Here is a 14,466-nt window from a genome sequence, read left to right on the forward strand (position 1 = left end):
TTAATTTAATTTTCCTACTATAAAGTACAGGATTGTAATCGTCACGGAATGTGACGTTACCAGCGGGCGTGTTAAAGAACCATTTTTTTGGCTCGTCCAGCTGGCGCGCAACCATCTTAAACCCCGCGTTTTATCCGCACGGCTGCGTTTTCCTGCGTTGTGGCCGCGCGGGCGTCTCAATTCGAAGCGGCTTTCCTCTGATTCGTAACTCCGAGTTACCGTCGAACACACACCGTCCAGCGACCCCTTCGAAACGAAATTTATTCCGTGGCGAGACCGGCGGATTTACGCCGCGCGAAAGCGCGAAACGCCGCGTCGCGTCGCGTCGCGTCGCAGGGGGATAAACGCGGCGCGAAACCGCCGGCCATAATCCCGCCGCGCGACCGGAAATATAAAGTAGCCACGCCGGCAACTTGTCGCTCTTAATTAGAATTTATCTCCCTCTACGTCGTATCGGCTGCTCGTCCGTGAACGGGGCTTGAATTTTAACCGCGCGGATAGGTAAAAAGGCGGATGGCCTTCGCGCGCGCAGCGCCGTACGCCTCTTAACGTGGCAAGAACGCCTCACAATTGTGAGCGCGCCCCTGAATGAAAAGAAACGAGAAAAAATGAAGAAATAAACAGATTCGGATGGGTGGGATTCCGTTTTGATAGCCGAAAACGGCGTTTTCTTGCTAACTTTGTTGCTTCATGGAATGCCGTATCGCTTTGTTGCTGTTTGTTGCTAGTGTAGGGCTACTAAAATAAAAACTAAGTCCGTAGTCAAGTTAAATATATTTATTACGCGATGTGGCTCTAACGAGGAACGGCGACTAACTAACTTTTCCTCAACGCTTTTCTAAGAAGGAAACCTCTTCAGACGCGGGCGTACGTGACCGAGGTCTTGGTGGTCCCCTCGGTCGTAAATTAGTCAATGGGCCTGGTCTATCTCTCAGGTCCCCAAGTATTGACGCGAAAAAGGGCGAACCGTCTACACTAGTTTGTGAATGAACATTGTGGACGGTAATCGGTATTCGGTGAATTTAGTAACAGACATAGGGCAGAATGAATTTCGAATGAGACGTTGAATTTTTTTAATTTGAAATATTTAATTTAGAAAGTATGAGCAATTGATTATATTGAAGAGAAAGAAAAAGAAGGCTTTAAATGGGTTTGATGGTGGTTTTATAGCTAGAATGTTAGTATATTCGGGTTGGAATGTATTTGATAGAACATTGTTAATTTTTTGGTAACACTTGCTATAAAAATCAATTAAATCCTACATGTTACAAGATATATCTCCTTTTTTGCAAACACTTCAGTAATTGTAGGATATATAATTACTTGATAAAATGTTGCAACTCCAACAAGAAATGGAGGAATGATATGAATTACAAGATTGCTTTTCTTTTGAAATATACACAGTATGTCATGCACCTTTTAATTATTAATTCGCCGAAAATGTATTAGACAGCTTGGTCACTTTTTATCAAAAGACTTTTTAAGTTTTTACGGTGTCATTACACAACGTTAGAGTCCCACACGGTCGAACTGTGTGATCGTTGTTCAACCGACGTAATCGTGGCAAAAGGGGTTAAAAAACTTTTACTGTTAACTATACATTCAAAGCACATGTCCCATAAAAAATGGACAGCCATAAATCGAAACTCCTTCGATAACTCGTATACATATATTCCGCGAACCTGTCACGTTACCGTGTCTGTCAGAGTGTCCACTGGCCGAACGAAAAAAGAATGTCATTAATAATTAACCAGCTTTTCGATCGTTACACGCTTATCGCGATAAACGCCAACTGCGATCATAGGCCCCGGTTAGCAGATAAATGAATGCCGAGTCAACAAATCATTCGTGCAAAGTTACAAACAGCTTAACACGAGAAAATATTACAGTTCACCGCGTCGGGAAATTGATTTCCCGGTGATCAACATGAAAATTAAGTGTTACGTGGCCGTGAGATAAAAGTCGATAGGCGATCGACCCGATACAACCTTCATTTCGCTCGAAAATTGCGGCAGTTAGCGAATCGTACTTTTACAACGATCACGTTCTGAATATTTCGAACTATAATGAAAAGTGTCAGTGACCTAATAATAATAAAATTCAAAACCTCGCGTAGATTTTTATACGAAAATTAGATTTACGAATAAGAAGACATTTTATTCAATAATATATTTGTAACATTAAACTGTAACGCGATGTAACATATGTGATACTTCGGATTCTTAGATTATACCTCGAAATACGTGTGATCGAATTTTACTCCTTTTTTTACCTTTTTTGTGAATACGTATAGTTTATTTTTTGAGATATTTCTTCTCGAATCCTCGCTCAGGCCGTTAATCGCCTCATTAAATCGATTAAACGAGATTGTACTGTATTTTTGCATAAGGAGTCACTGTGGCAGCCGTTTATATACACACTTTCGGCCGCGCCTCGTGAAGGAACGCCCATTCGCCACGTATAGAACCGCCGTGACGGTCCGTTCAAGGAGGTTTTTCGTGTAGGTGCGTAAACGACGCGTATAGGACGGAGGCGCACAGGTGGACTGGCCAATAATCACGGTTGCGTAACGGCGAACCAGTTATCCAGCGGTTGAGCGCGGAGGATGTGTACACCAGGTCCGAAGTAAGGATGTTTCGATAGCATGAAAGCATCAAGACTTTTGTTCGTTACTCGTATTGGAGGAAAGTATCGATATCCGCCTAGTGTGTATCGAAACAAAAATAAAAAAACTATTCGAAGCATACTCGCAAAATTGGATCGTATATATTTTGAGGTATCATTTAGGAATCTCAATGATTTAATTTGTCGATAATCAAAATTTTTAACGTTTTGGATTGCAACAACTAGGGACTCAGTTAATACTCCGGCGGTAGATGTTTTTGACTATTTAACACTAAAGACAAATACTTTCACTCGAGTACTGCGATGAATATATGAAGAAATTTGTTCAAAGTTTCTTTATATATTTGTTGTAGTATTCAAGTGAAACTATTTGTTTTTATAATCATTCTGGATAATTAACACTTTTAGAACATCTATAATGGTAAAATTGAAAAACTGAATAATGGTGATTAGGAAAACTGAAATCCGTCATTTTGATAGCTGCAATACTTCTAGTGTTAATAAGCATTAGTGTTACAAGTTCTTCATATTATTACCAATACATTTTTTTAGACATTTTATCGAACATGCTTCTGTGACATGCGATGATCACGTTATTTAATGTTACATAATCAATTGTGAAGACAAGTTGTGTTAACACTAGATTTACGGACATTCACTGTTACAGTTTGTCCTATCGTTCTTATAAAAATTGACATCCGTTCATTTATATTCTAGAAATTACAGGTTACAAGAGTAAACAATTACGATACATACCCATTTGTGTCTCTGCATCAATCGAAATCAATCCAAACATTTACCAAATAACGTTTATAAAATTCAATATGAATCAAGTTGACTCGTTCCATAAATCTAGTGTTAAATCGGTGAGAACTTAAATGAAGTCTTTCGCAATTTGGGTCAAAATAGATCCAAATAAAAAGTACCGACATCTTATTTGCATTTAGTTGGGTTGGAACATCCTTAGTCAGAAAAGACAACGTCCCTAGTTTGAATTGCGATTCAGCTGCGATCCTCCCGGTTTTGCGCGTGATCGCGGGAACCGTATCGCGGATCGCGGCCAGACGGACGCGATACGTTGCGAAAGTGTCACGGGCCCGCTTGGTAGGCCCGTCGCAGCCGTGGCAGACGGATTTTACCCCCCAGGTGTTTTCCTTCTACACCGCACACCGAGATGGCTGGAATCTCGAGCAAGACTACTTTCGAGAAGAGTGACGCGAAACGTTGACGTCAAGACTTAAATCAGAATGCAACTCTGTTATAGTTCTGAGCGAAAATGAGAGTGATTCTTTACCAGAATTAGGCGAAATATTACTAATTGGCAATGTTATTGAGAATCTATGTTTGTGTTTGTTCAATTGTTAACGAACTGTAATCGAAACTGAGAGAAACGGATTTATTCGGTTCGACATTTACGGCAATCAGATTAAACCCTGTTGTTCACGTAAGAGTCCATAAAATATAATTATGGGTGCGAAGTCTTCTCGTTTGTCATATTCATTTCATTGGATTTTTAATTATATGCGAAAGAAACACTGGAATGTAAAGCATTGAACACTTGTGTAAACGTTCAATTATTTTTTAATAGTTCCCGGCATTCATATATAGTCTCGCAGAGTTTTATGGCTAAACGTATTTGCATGATCCCGAGTAGAAAGAAAAGAACAATATTACGTAAGCGTAGAGTTACTGTAAAAAGTGATAATGCCTTGGAAATAACTTTACGGAAATACATACCCGATTGTTTTAAAGAACTTTGAATAATCAAGCTAAACAATAGCCAAACAAACCCTATGCAAATAATAGAGCTCCTACACTACATCTTAATTTGTTTGTTTACAATGTCAACAACGTTCACAGAGTACGCAACGAATAACAGTTCTTAACGAATGAAATATTTTTCGAAATGGCGACGTTTAGAAAGTGTTTACCTAGTCTTTAATTATAAAACGAAACGAACCCTCGGGACGTTTGGTAACTCCAGGCTTACTTGAATAGGCGGCACAATGGCAGAAATGGCACCGGTCGTGATACGAAACGCTAAATACGTTCCGCGAGGGACGGAGGTGCGAACGAAAAAAATCAAAACTGGAGTGGTATGCCCGCAGGCGGATCGGATTTCGTTCATTGTCATTGTAATTTCTTGGCGGGGCGTAGTTTTCGGGGCGTTACACACCACAGGGGTATTACCTACAGATGGCTGTTTGTTCGAATGTCACTGTGGGTTATTATATGCCTCGTTACTTGCGCCCTGACGGCTTATTTGGCCAGTTTTTCTCGCCTTTCTATTTTTCTGTTGCGCGTCTTTGTCCCTTTGTTTCGAGGGACGTTCCGTGACATTGTTGGCCCTCGAAATGCGAATCAAATCCGTGTTCACTTGAACGCAACTATGTAACCTTCCCAATGCTTCACGAATGAACCTTCTTGTTGACACAGTGGCGCACGAATACAGTTGTGACATTGTAAACGAATGATTTCATTTTAACGAAAACTGTATAATAGTCCTTTTATAATAATCTATTATAGCTTTCTCGTTCACATAATTTTTTTTTAAACTTCAAACATTGTTTTCATATAATCAAATTTGTTAAAAAATAGAAAACAAGTATTATTTTCTTTTTTAAACACTCTGATCGAAAACCTTTGAACATACAGAAAGAATAGATGGTGATATTTTTACAGTATCCTCTCACGCAATATGTCCTCTATATGTCATAATAACAAAAAGTTTTTGAAGCCTTAAATCGTGTAAAAAAAGTTCCAAAAATAATCTAGCCGGGTACTTTTGAACGCTTTTGTATACTTTCTTGCTTGTTTGGTTGTGGTAAATGAATTCTCTAGTAAAGCTGTCTTTTCTGTAACTATACTGTTATGGCTTTCTACTCGAATCAGTTAGTAAATTACAAAGTGTAACGTTTACTACCTTATTTTCTAGTTGTTTGTACAAGATCTGTATTGAATCGTTTTATACCACGGTTTTTCTATATTCAATATTTTGATGTAAGTGTTTCGCCATCTCTCGAAAGTTGAAAGTTCTAATTCGAATTTTTTGCTCGCATTGACGCACACAATCGCGCGGAATTGGTTCGTCACTGTTGGAATATTCAGCCGATCGGTAACAGCAACGACAAATACATACATCGCCGACACAACATACGCGTTCCGCTTCTCGGAAGCCGGTTATACAATTACTTGCAGCTTACCTTGGCTCCTTCGTCACTCCCCGACGTGCTCCAGTTTAGCGGTAGCTCGAAGGTATTGGAATGAACTGATTTTTCTTTGGTCTCAAATCTCGAAAAAAAATCAAAACCGAAGACTTTTTATTTTGGATAAATCGTCTCGGCGCATGCAAATCGGTGAATCGGTTCTGACAAACGTTAACGAATGTTGGTATACATTCATACCATACACAAATGCTCAGTCATTTATGGTAATTATAACCCAGAAAAAGAGAAACGAAATCCTTACTGTCACCTATTATTATTATAGCAGAACAATCAACATTTTATAAAAGCTTTTTTTAATCAAATAAAACTAATTTTCAAACAAATTTAAAGCAACGTGAAATAACTTTTCTGTGGTAACAGAATACATAGATACAAGTTGATGATAGTAAAAGAAAAGTTACTTATTTTGACAATACTTGTTGCAGATAGAAAAGTAGAAGTTAATAATGCATCGTCCAATTTCGGCTGTACTAACATTTTCTGTGTACAATTGTGGTTTCTAAATAAGTTCTTTAGATGTCATGAATTCAGAGTTCACGTTACAATGTATAATCAGACATCTGTCGATGTCGGTTCTCGAATCTCGGGTGGGCTTCATTCCTAGAGATATCTATGTATAGCATTAGGCAGAGTCATAAATAACAACTTCCCCATATATCAATCAAAAGCACCTCATAATTTAATATTCAACCTAAAGTTCCTTCTCTGGATGTGTAGAATATATTAAGCCATTATCATATCGAAGAATCCATCTGCGTTATTACATTGCCAAGAAAGTTTGCCTTTAATCAATCTCAACGTGATAACATTCACATTTGCCTAATAAGTTTTATAATCGTCCCACCAACATAATTTTGTAAAACAAGACATTAAAAGCTTAAATACGAAAAATGGATAAAATTATTCCAAAAATTTCGTTACCAATGTTCCTGCGCGCGCGCGAGACACCGCACAACGGTGCCTTTTGACGAAAAGCTGTCCAACATTCAGAAGTTCACAAGATTTTTATCAAAATTGGTATACTTCTGTTTTTAGAGTTGCTACATCTGAATATTCTATCAAAAATGCAAAATTCAAAATGACGAATCTAATATCACTGATATAAAAATAATTTTAAAGTAAATTTATGTAAAAATTGTTTGTCTTTCATCTTTCTACAAAAATCATGCAATTAAAATATCGAATTTAACAGGATGATGATTTTTTTACTATTAAAAGAATTATGGAACTGACTGCTCTAAACCTCTAAGCTGCTCTAAACTTTATCAAGTTGTAATTTCGACAAAATGGTGTTGCATACTTCAAAAATTGAATTTCAGCCAGCTTTTTGTCGGCAGGTACCACCGTGCACCGAGCCCACCCAAAATCGATCGTAGATCATAGTGTCCGCTGAACGTCAGTCAATCAGCAGTCATGCTCGTCGAAAAATTCCACGATTTCGCCGTATAACTCGCGACGCATTCATTAGCGGCGCCGATACATTTTACGACGCACTTGCGACACGCCTAAACGCGAAAGTAGCTAGCGAATTTAAAGACCGGGTAATTTCTTATTTAGCGGACACATGTAGACGAGAAAGAGAGAACGGGTGGCCCGATCCATAGATCCCTTGTGCCGCCGCGTAAGGAAAAGAAACGAGTTTTTGTGGTTAATCAGTCGTCCTCCGGCAGCGGCGAGTCTGAAGGCCGATTATTCGAACCGTAGTCGATATTACAACTAATTAATCATTCAAACGAGGTCAACGGACGCCACCTTTTCTCCTTCCCAATGATTCTCTTTTTCTGTTCTACCTTTTCCTTTTTTTTTTTAATCTAACGAACGGTTCATCGTCGAATCCCTTTCGGCCATGTTACACACTCTGCTTTCAAATCGCTGAATCGCGCTGTTCGATGTCTATCGCGCTACCGGAGGAACTGTAAATGAAAGTTGCGTGGGCCATTTCCATTGTTGTTTGACGTCAGTTCGATCGTTACAGTCAACTTAAATTGAACATAAAAGCGCAAATTGTCGAAGCTTATACCTGCATTCCTCGATAGGTTGTGCATTGTATGTTGGTTTGTTTATGCAGGTGTGTACCAATGGCTGTCTACCAAGACAGCTTGTAAAAACGAGAGTTTCACGGAAATGTATATTTTCTATTCAGAACTTTAAAAGATTAAAGATATTATAGAACAAACGCGCGATTAAGTCGTTATATAAACGTCAGTTTCATTCTATTCTATGTGCCCAAGTGTTTAACAATCATACAATAAAATCCGCCGCAGAGTAACGGACAATAATACTCGTACAGAACTGTAATAAATCGTACAGTTCATTCAATACATTCAATTGTATACTTTAAAGTCTTCATTTTCGCATAAAACAAACAGTTGCTTAACCGCTCGACAACTGGAACTTACGTATTTACTGGTTGAACATTTAAATTTACAATATTTCTCTAGATTCAAACGGTCCATCTAAAACTCTATTCACATCTTCCTTAAAAGCAACACAAATAAGAAGCCATAACGATAAAATGAACAATCTTCGTTACAAAATCGTTAAGAAGAAAAACACCGTTAAGCGTTTAAGCCCCGTCATAGAAGTCCCAAATAAAAACGTTCAAAGAATCAGTGATCGTTGCTCTAATAACGATCGAGCAATCCCATCGCTAAACGAAACCGAAAGACAAGTCCCGTGTACCGTAACCCGTTTAGAAACGATTGGGCGCGTCCTCCAGTCACGGCAAATCGATTTCAATCGAGCGAAACGTCGTAGGCGCAGTAAGTGCCTTTTTACATTGTTCCGTTCCGAATCGGGGTGGAGAATCGTTGACGCGCGACGGATGGAGGATGGCCACCATCTTTGTACGAGGGCAGTGGAGCCTCCACGGAATCAGCCCCTAATGAAATTAACGAGGACCATTGCTGGGTTGCCCTCGGGCCAGGTGGGAATCCCCTCGCGCCGAGAGAGCCTCCGCGCGCCCCCTTTCCACGACCCGGGTGCACGGGGTCGAAAAGTCACACCCCAGCTCGCCGATGGTAACCAATCAAGGTCGAGAAATAAGTGAACTCGTTCGTAACGCGGCGATTGGTTAAGTTTCCGGGGCCGTTGATTGCCCAGGAAATTGTGCGTGCGCGTTGCCCTCTCCACGTGCACACGTGCTGCGAACTTCGGCGTACCGGCTCAAGGCTATTCGCTTCGCTTTTGCAAATTAAGTGCTTTCACGCGTGTGCGATACACACGCACGCACTCGCGTATACATGCATGAGTGTCTACGATACATACGACACGCTAGGTGTGTTTCCGTTGTGTCACGCCCGACACGGCCATCGACGGATCTCTACCAGCACTGTTTACTCGGTTGTATTCATGACGATGATTTTGCGCAAAAATCAGCTACGTGTTCGCCTGGATCGGTTTTTTGTTTCAGAAGCGAGAGAATAATTGGTTTCGCCTTGCGATTCGCTGGACACGTGGAAACTTCTGAGCGTGACGTTTGAAAATGGAATTTAGTGGGTTGGGATTTCATTGTTCAAATCGAATTTGGAACTTTTGTTTGTAGAGGATGATTGCCTGTAGGGTTTTTATGTTTCTTTTTGTGTTGTTTAGCTACTACCTTTCTGATGTTTTGTTGGATTGAAGAGGTAACTGTGGAAAATGTTAAAGGATTTGAATTATTAATAGACTGTTTATGATATCTTTTTAAGTGTTATAGTATCTGTAAGCGCTGCTTGGATACCTGAAATATGATATTAACCTGTTGCCTTGTATTATCCTTTCTTCGAGTGGATATTAAACACTACTTTCCTGTGATCGATAATTAACTGTTAGGAGCATACACTTAGTAGAAACGCATAAATTCTCTCTTTTTATATAGTAAGTGATTCAGAATAATATAACTCGGATAAGGAAGACGGCAAACGAAATTTAAAGCGAGGGGTTACAATTATTTTTAATTGTAAGTCGATTACAAATGAAACGATTGTGTGCACTTCACAGTTCCACGGTTTACGACGGTATGAATTTAATCAAATTCCGGTGACTGTGATTCATCGAAATCAATTTTATTCTGAACGATTCTTTTTATCGGAACCTTCAAACAGCTCGTGTTGTTATCGTGTTATTTCTGTATATATTCAATTATCTGTATATATCAATTACATTACTTTTTAATAATTTAGTGGACGTTTCACGATCGATTCATTAATTTCCTGCTCGTCGCGACGTTACGGAGAGAAACTGTATTTCTACTCCTCAACTTATGATTTCTTTCTGAAACCGTTCTCGGAAGAGTTATTTTGTCATTTCCATTATCCTAACAAGAAAAATATTCCGTCCGTAAAAACACAGTACTTGATCTTATTATTTACAGTACTCGATTTTATTCAATTCAGCGTGAAGTCTTCATTTCGACGTTACAAGACGAGCATATAGAACGTCGAGACAAACGTTACGTATAATACCTGTCCAGTCGATATCTCATGTCGAATTTGATTAATAATAGGCTGCGTAATACGCAATAAAAATGTTGTGCAAAATATTGTCCAAGAAACAAATGATCGGTTGGAAAAAGCAATTAAAACATTATATTCCCATATCCAACGAACCGTCGGCCGAACACGTGCGGTTCGCGAAAGAAATTTCCTTACGATCGGAAAAATTGATTTCATAACTCACTGACACATTATGTCGAACAGGTGAGTTTCCGAAAGTGCCACCCGTTATCGGTGATTCGGATCAACGCGACTCGCATTAACGCGCCAGGCCGCTGACTTAATTACAAAGTAACGAATACCGCGGCACGATTAATTTACGGTTCGGGTCGGTAATATCGCGTTGCAGTTCGGCTCGCGGGTCGATTAATTTATCAATACACCTGTGTAATAATCGCGTTATGTAATCACGCCATAAATCATGTGTGCCCGTTCATAAGCGGCCGCACAGTAGACTCATTAAAATCATGGACACGCTGTTGCATCGGGCATCGAAATGATTTCTCTAAACAGCCCCGGGCTATAGATAATAGTGAATCCTCGTGACGGCGCATCGTCGTTCACGGATTTCTTCTGCCGGGGCGGCGATTGATAAATTGAGTATCACCACGGAGTAATCGTCCCGTCTTCGATGACTATTCATTGGCGTCCGCGCGTATACCTGCATTCCGCGGACAGATTGCTTTCATCATTTTTATCGCGTTCAGACGGAACTTTTCTTCGTGTTCCGCGGATCTGTTTCTCGTTAATCTTGACACACACTGTCGGCCAAGGGTTTCCAGTAAAGTAATCCGGAGTGAGATGGCTCTGCGGTTGAGATGGCCTGATCTCATTTAAATTGTCAAATGTTTTCAATTTTCTTCAATGGTATACTGAATCTGGCATAGAAACCTACTCTTCTTGTATAGGTGTATTTATGTTTATAAACATATTTTATTTTTTGTTAGGTGTCAATAGTGTTTATGATAGGTTTTTTTAAACATTTAATAACAGTTCTTTTTTAAAAAGCGGGCCATCTTTCCGCGAGTTACACCACTGTTTACCGGTTTTCTGTGATTTCTTAGTAGAAACTGTAGAATCTTAACTATCCAATTTAATTGGGCAACGAAAAGTTCATGCAAACAAAGTCTCAAGGAGAAGTTCTTCAATATTTGTAAGATTCGATTGTACGTATCTTGATGTACGATTTGAGAAGCTAGGTTATTGTAATTTCTTTTTTTCTAATAACTTTTGTAACGTGGAATTTTCATATGTTCCGCGAAATACGCTAAGAATAGTGTGTTACATTTTAGCGGGTTATATTTAAAAATTAATTTCCTGATGATGTAAAAAAAACCGAATTTTATTGGGCTTATGAGACACAAGAAGGTAAAGAAAATCGTTATGAAAAAATCTTGATTTTTCAAATCCTATTTCGTTAAAAAAGTCTTTTAGACTGATTCAGCAATCGGCGTGTTAAGAACAGAACAATTCGACGGTTTTTTTTTAAAAGAAAAGAATAATTATAACGATACGAGGTGGTTGCATACTTGGTGGATACAAAACAATGTGTTATGTATAATTATAACAGGTGCCTTAATTATTCTTGCCACACAAGTACCCTGACTATTATGTCAGATTGTATACAAAATTCAAAAGGCTATGGGATTGCAACTATTTCAATGCCTTTGATCTTTTCCAAGGTCTTAGAAAAACGGAGAAAACTCGTACAAGCCATCGATTATAATTTTTTTCAAAGCTTAATTACCGGAAGCGGCGGCCATGCTTGTTGCGTTTACGAAATCGCGCGCGGTGGAAAAAATGAGTAGGTCTGTGAATCCGGTCGCTTTCACGTCTAAGCCTACGCTGTTCCCAATTACTCTTCTGTTATCTCAATAATATCTATCGTGTCTCGGGCTGAAACTGTGTCTTGATCTATGTCACATCGAGACACGTGCAACAGTGGACGGAAGGGCGTGAACCGAGAAAGGGCGACGCGTAGATTTTCATGGAGTCAAGGTGATCAAGATATTCCAATCGATCTTTCGTGTGGATCATTCAGTAAACAAAGAAATCGATGCAGAAGAGAATAATTGCATCGTAAACACGACAGTTATAAAGACAAATTACATAAACTTCAAACTATCAATTACACAAACTTGAAAATACCAGAATCCAATCAGTACATCACCAATAATTTATGATTTAAACAAATATGTATCAAATTCGTGAAATACCTTTTCCCTTATATTACACTGACTCAAAATTTTACCTAAAATTAATCTAAATGTTCCATTTAACAACACAAATTCTATTTTACTGCATCACACTCCCAATTCGTTTTATTTCTCAAAACCCTGTAACGTTACATGTTTGTGCTAAACACTAAACATTGAAAGACCCAAGCATCTCCAATATTAAGCCACAAATTTTAGGCTAGAAAAATAAATTCCATTTCGTATGCAAAAGAAACGGATTCCTATTATCATTTTACTTAAATTGTACGTGTATATGTTCAAATATCCCAGAATCGCACCGCGGAATCGCGTTTCCACGCGACACTCAAACTAAAGCTCATTATCGCGAATTTCTCGGCGACGAGTTCTGAGCAACCCGAACGCCTACCCGCGAACGTGTAGGTTTGCACATTCCTGGCAAATTACCAGAGATTTGCCTTCTGTCTGAGCCGGTGCAAGATCCGTGGCTGTATACCTGTGCCAGGTGGTAGCCTCCCGCAGCGGCTACCCTTCGATCGGGCAAAGTTGCTTCATTGACGGCCAACGTGTTCCGGTCGTTGTGCTCCCGTTGGCTTCCCGGCTGTTTCCGCTGGAATGAAAATTGCACCCCTCGCCACGGACCACGATCGCCATTAGCCACCGCCAATACGCGTGCAAAGGTGCTACTAAGCTGGCAATCTGCTCCTGCTTCGTACGTGTTCGATGAGGATCCATTACACCGCACCCAATCCTTCATCGATACACCTCTTTCTTCACTGTTGATTTTCTTACATGGTATTTTCGCGCACATTTCCGGAACGTGTTGCGCCCGTGATCGATGGATACGCTTTCAGTGCTAAAATATGAGGCTAGTCGTTCTTTATTTTTTTCGAAAAACATCCTTCGATTCTACAGTCTTGTTCTCACGTTAGTCAAGCTGACCTTAAGTTTATAAATGCACAGGGGCAAGGGAACTCTTTCGCTCACGATGCTCGGGCTGCGTCGGCTTTCGACGCATGGTCATTATTGGTGGGGGTAATAACAGAGAACGGAAACGAGACCGAATGCGAGGGAGTGAGACGAAACTATAGAGAATTTTTTCTATCGTTACGTCTCACTTTATTATATAGCGAAGGGGATTTTCGAAGATAATTCCAAAAGAGAAACAAGTTTCCTCGCTTAACGTACTAGTCGGTAGATCCAAGCTCGGTAATTATGCTACAAATAAACTAGAGTTCTTCACTCGTAACGTCGCATAAACTGGAAAATCTATCAAGACACTCCAAAGTGGAGGGAATAATTTCATCTGTATTCTCGTTGGCTAGCTACTGACTGCTGTCTCGCGGCCGAAGATGAAGATGGATAGTCCCTAACGATCGAGAGAGTGCAACAGAAGCACAAGGTGGTTACAAGTAGCCGTGCGAACGGATATTTTATTTCTTGAATTTTCAATCGAAGTATTCGCGAGTTGAAGTATTTATTTCTTCATTATCAGATTCACGTTATCGACCAGATGAAGTTAGCAAAATGAAGGACGAACGGGTAATAATACGAAGAAACATGGAACTGACTCATTAGTACACTTCGAATGAATAGATTAAAAGATCTTTATAGCATACGGTTTGTTGGTATTAAATCAACCGTCGATCGGCAATCGTTCGTCAAAGGCCCAAGCGGAAGCAAAGTCGGCTGTGTTGTGCCGGAGCGTGGGCAGTCAATTAAATCCTCGAATAACGATAAATCGACGCTGTTGCCCGGCTGCTCGGCTGAATAAAACTCCTCTTTATTGACGTCAACGGATCTCGACGAACGGAGCGACCGTTTGACAAGTAGACTGTAGCAAGAGGCGCAACGTGGGCGAAGTTTGCTTTCTACGCTCGAATCGGCGATACAATGCTGAGAAAGTTACGACGGAGTAACATTAACGAGCGGACAGTTTGATGG

General features: G+C 39.8%; 1 protein-coding gene across 12 annotated transcripts in view; it reads left to right on the forward strand.

The window, feature by feature from the left end:
• Positions 1 to 14,466, forward strand: part of TfAP-2 (transcription factor AP-2) — a 244,862-nt gene that overhangs the window by 199,898 nt on the left and 30,498 nt on the right. The gene's annotated exons all lie outside the window — the stretch shown is intronic.

This window comes from Nomia melanderi, chromosome 6 (genome assembly GCF_051020985.1).
Source record: "Nomia melanderi isolate GNS246 chromosome 6, iyNomMela1, whole genome shotgun sequence".
Taxonomy (NCBI): domain Eukaryota; kingdom Metazoa; phylum Arthropoda; class Insecta; order Hymenoptera; family Halictidae; genus Nomia; species Nomia melanderi.